Raw genomic sequence first — 5,428 nt, forward strand, 5'->3', positions numbered from 1 at the left:
TTTCAGTTGTACATGAGGAATTTAGCGATTATTGCTGGCATACCCGTACCACAAGTCATGACTAACTCCTAAGAAACACACTGACGGTGACAAAGTTCCAACATCATCGTTTAAGCGGAAGGCAGTTTGGGAAAATATCGAAAAGATGTTCAAAACAAAACTTTAACAGTGTTTCGTTTATAACCAACTGGTGTTATGTTGACATTTATAAATATGTGAAAGGATAACATTTTAACAAACTTGTATGAAATTGTGCAACAATGTTCATGTAAATTTTTTCTTGTCGCATCTTGACGGAAAATTCTGGCAGCCGAGAACCAGTCATGTTTATGTATAAATTTTTCAAAACCGTTTCTCTCGATGGCCTCTATGGTACATCCTTCGGGAAAATCGGTTCGTAAACTATTTACGCTTAAGTCTGTAGTCTGGTATATATTTCATCTATTAGATGGTCTTGTTTCGACAGAATATCCTTCTATAAGCTGGAATTACTAGATTACATTAATTTCAAAATTGGAATTTTTTATATGAGTCCTGGGTTTTGCTCAAAGCTTGCGCTATGCTCGGTATTTCCCAGGTGTCTCTTTGGCATTTTTAAGTAACTGAGTATTTGCTTGAAAGTTGCTCCCATTTATTACCGCATTTACGCATTTGGCACCCTCGCATATTCAATTATGCAGTCTTGGCACGCATATGCCAGAAGTTATCGCATTTACGCATCTTGGCACCCTTGCATAGGGTAATTACGCAATCTTGGCACGCATATGCCGGAAGCAGGCACATCTGTCCTTAAATGCTCAGTAACTTTCGCATGTAAAATTTCTCATTTAACTGGTTTATTCGGTTGCTGGAATTTTCTTTGTTATGCTAGGGACATTTAGTTGTCATATCCTAGCATGACATATTTAGATGCGGCCATACATTCCAATACATTTTATTTCTAGTCATAAAATTGTTTCTAGTCTCGACTTTGTTCCTTATAATGTTATTTTATGTTTATTATTATTATTGATTACATTAAATAAGTGGTACATGCTATGCTGGCATCAAGCTCTGAAATAAGCTTAAATAATTAAATTGATATGTAAAGTTATGAATTGTTTATTGATTATTCCAATCCATAAATAATACCGATTATTTCTGCATAGAAATAACTCGAGTTTATTTTGGTAAGAATAATTGGGTTTTTCTTCGTGCTATTTATAGCACATAATCGGACTGGTTCTGTTATTACTACCGGTGTCGAGTATAAATACCAGTCACCGGATGTACAATTCCTTTCCGCTTTTACAACCGAAAGAAACGCAACGTATTCCCATCCGCCACACCCATTTATCATTCAAACTCCTGTGTATTATTGTCTGCATTATGGCATAATTTCAATAAATATGTAGGAAATGTTTTTCATATATGTACATTACTGTGTTTATTGTTATAAATGACATGTTGTTTCCAATGGATACTGCTGCTGGTTGTGCTTATATTTCAGTTGTACATGAGGAATTTAGCGATAATTGATGGCATACCAGTACCACAAGTCATGAGTAACTCCTAAGAAACACACTGACAGAGCCAAAGTTCCAACATCATCGTTTAAGCGGGAGGCAGTTTGGGAAAATATCGAAAAGATGTTCAAAACAAAACTTTAACAGTGTTTCGTTTATAACCAACTGGTGTTATGTTAACATTTATAAATATGTGAAAGGATAACATTTTAACTTGTATGAAATTGTGCAACAATGTTCATGTAAATTTTTTCTTGTCGCATCTTGACGAAAATTCTGGCAGCCGAGAACCAGTCATGTTTATGTATAAATTTTTCAAAACCGTTTCTCTCGATGGCCTCTATGGTACATCCTTCGGGAAAATCGGTTCGTAAACTATTTACGCTTAAGTCTGTAGTCTGGTATATATTTCATCTATTAGATGGTCTTGTTTCGACAGAATATCCTTCTATAAGCTGGAATTACTAGATTACATTAATTTCAAAATTGGAATTTTTTATATGAGTCCTGGGTTTTGCTCAAAGCTTGCGCTATGCTCGGTATTTCCCAGGTGTCTCTTTGGCATTTTTAAGTAACTGAGTATTTGCTTGAAAGTTGCTCCCATTTATTACCGCATTTATGCAGTTGGCACCCTCGCATATTCAATTATGCAGTCTTGGCACGCATATGCCAGAAGTTATCGCGTTTACGCATCTTGGCACCCTTGCATAGGGTAATTACGCAATCTTGGCACGCATATGCCGGAAGCAGGCACATCTGTCCTTAAATGCTCAGTAACTTTCGCATGTAAAATTTCTCATTTAACTGGTTTATTCGGTTGCTGGAATTTTCTTTGTTATGCTAGGGACATTTAGTTGTCATATCCTAGCATGACATATTTAGATGCGGCCATACATTCCAATACATTTTATTTCTAGTCATAAAATTGTTTCTAGTCTCGACTTTGTTCCTTATAATGTTATTTTATGTTTATTATTATTATTGATTACATTAAATAAGTGGTACATGCTATGCTGGCATCAAGCTCTGAAATAAGCTTAAATAATTAAATTGATATGTAAAGTTATGAATTGTTTATTGATTATTCCAATCCATAAATAATCAATATATAGTGAACAAATTCTTCTGTGCTGAACTAGTCCTACATTTCTCAACAGATTTTGTTCAAACTTTCACAGAAGCTTTGTCATCATGTGCCCTGGCGCATATTGTAGAGGTTTTGTGATTGGATAATTTTTGACCTAATTATGGCCCTTTGTTTTTTTTCCTTATACAGAATACATTTTTTCCTTATACAGAATATACAGTGAACACTTCTTCTGTGGCATTTCCTCCTACATTATTCATGTTTTACATTGCACATAGTTACATTGTTTATTGCTTGCATTTGTATTACAAATACAACATATTTATCTACAATGGAGATAATTGAAAACCTGGTTTCGTGGCATAGCCATGTTTCTTGTATAGAAAATAAAAGTGTTTTACATGTTTTAGGTACTAAATGGAGAAATTAGCAAAGTATATAGACATATATCAGAATATAGAGTACAGTTCCACAGAATTACTGTTCTGCAGAAAAATGTAAGTGATATATCACTATAACATTAAATCAGTATTTACAATAATATCTTATCTACTAATATTTATTATATATATTTCTGTCTGTTTGTGTATGTATGAGGGCAGATTCTGTGTCCCATGTGATAGGATTTGCCCTATGATTTTACTTAAATTTTATTTATGTAATAGTTTGACACTATTAAAAAATCAGACAATTAAAACAGGTATAGGATGTAGCAGAGCAAACAATAATAGCCGTTTAAAGTGTTTTTTTCCCCTTCAAAGCATGATAGCTTCTAACTGACTTTGCTTTTGCCCTACTTTTCATCTGCATGCATAGTTATGTGTTGAATAAATGCTCTTGAAGACAGTTTATGGGGAAAAGGCGGTCAGAAATTTTGAAAGTCGGATGTAAAAGTAGGACAAAGACCAAACACAATTATAATTTATTTTACTCATAAAAGGGTACAACGCTTGAGTCTTGCTCAAAATTTACTGTTAACTTTTTTGTATCTTTGATTTAGAAAATTAAAATATCTCAGCCAGATAGGTATAATTGTATAAATGAATTGTAGATTTATAGAATTATGAATAAATATTACAGATACAGAGATGCTGTAACCAGGCAACAAAAATAGATGATTTAATCAGATATAATCCTGATCTCTCAGAAAGGTAACACTTTTACTTCCTGCTCCTGTAAATGATGTGTAAATAAATATATATGATGAATAGGAATGGCTTATTTTTAAATCATTTCATTAAACAATAAACAGATATTTTTTACAAACTTTATAACATAATTATATTTAGTTGAATCATTTTATTGTACCTTTTATTAATCACTTTTTCCATCATAAAGGTAGGAATACTATTCAAGTTCTAATTTGTGTGTATTTTTTTTCTAACTACATGTAATAACTTTCAAAGAGTTTGTCCTTCAGTATATTATTATTATATAAAGGAGATTTTTTATAATACATGAATAATTAATAATAATAATAGTAGTGTACAAATAAAATTGTGTATTACTAACTAATTAAAGCTGGTTTAGAAAATATTCAGAACTGAAAATATCATGAAATTTTTCCAATTAGTCAAGTTTCAAGGTTCGTTATATTTTTTTTTGGGATTGGATTTTACGTCACACAGACACAGTATAGGTCATATGGTGACTATCCAGCTTTAAGTGGTGAAGGATAACCTTGGGTGCCCTTCTATGTATTATTTCAGGCACTAACGGGCATCTGAGTTGAACCACCAACGTTTAGTATTAAGCTAGCTGTATAGCTTTCTTGAAAGAAAGGAACCGATGATGCTTTCACAGTTGGAACCTACAGCGTAGAGAGGAAAGTAGTTTGAAGTCAATGATCTTAACCACTTGGCCACAAACACCCCTGATTCATTGAACAAGATAGATATCATTTTCTATAGAAAAATACTGCATTTCATTGAAATATACCAAACTGGTAAAGAACCTATGAATTGTTCTATATTTAAGGACTAATAATAATCTGTTATTTCACATGTGTTGTTTCATGCTGACATGTTTTATGTTATTTTTTCAGATGTTTAGGAACATAAGAATCTATATAATTTCAATAATTGTGTAATGTTTTATCTTTTAGGGATATAGGAACAGAATATCCCCTCTCCAGTCTACAAGTACAGCTAGGCAATGACTTACAGAAATGTATTGTTGTTTTATATGATAAATGGACAAATAATGGAGTCCTCTATAGCCCACCTGATTGGTAAATAGTGTATTTCTTTAATTAAATTTTTTACCCTAAAATTTTACCAACCTTACCTTAGATTAACCTTATCACTGTCTATGCCCTTGGATGGACATAATGTCACTTTAACAACGTCATTAATTGTGAGTATTGAGCACATTGAAAATATTACTTTAAAATAAATATGGGCCGAGTTACCCCGTGCCAAGTAAATTAAAGGCCAAACTAAATCGGGTGAAATGAATCAGAATGTATCAAGCTATCATTGAATAAAAGGTAAGGCATATAATGACCAGCGACAAATGGCATAAGATAATACTCCCTTTGATCCTTCCCAATCTGATGTTGAATTGGAAATAATGAAGATCCTCTAAGCTATTGATGCCATGGTGTCATAATTAATTCTATTTCCTGTTAATTATGCTTTATCTCCCTTCAGTTAAGAAAAGCAAAACGATTATTTTTAAATGGAAAAGAGACTGCAAAAAAAAATTATTCGATACATACAGCTCTGTTACTGATTCCCAACATTTTCTTTTCTTATCATGTGTGAGGAATAGGGCAAATTTTCTGTTGATGATGTCTATCACGAACTGAGCTGCTTCCACAAGTGTAAGCAGCTCT

General features: G+C 32.7%; 1 long non-coding RNA gene across 1 annotated transcript; it reads left to right on the forward strand.

The window, feature by feature from the left end:
- The first annotated feature begins 3,000 nt into the window (after positions 1–3,000).
- On the forward strand, positions 3,001–4,822 carry LOC132738349 (uncharacterized). The gene is made up of 3 exons (XR_009626863.1): positions 3,001–3,089; positions 3,673–3,743; positions 4,697–4,822. It is a non-coding gene; the product is annotated as an uncharacterized LOC132738349 (long non-coding RNA).
- The last annotated feature ends 606 nt before the right edge of the window (positions 4,823–5,428 follow it).

Source organism: Ruditapes philippinarum, unplaced genomic scaffold (assembly GCF_026571515.1).
Source record: "Ruditapes philippinarum isolate M1 unplaced genomic scaffold, ASM2657151v2 ctg23946_1_1_1_1, whole genome shotgun sequence".
Taxonomy (NCBI): domain Eukaryota; kingdom Metazoa; phylum Mollusca; class Bivalvia; order Venerida; family Veneridae; genus Ruditapes; species Ruditapes philippinarum.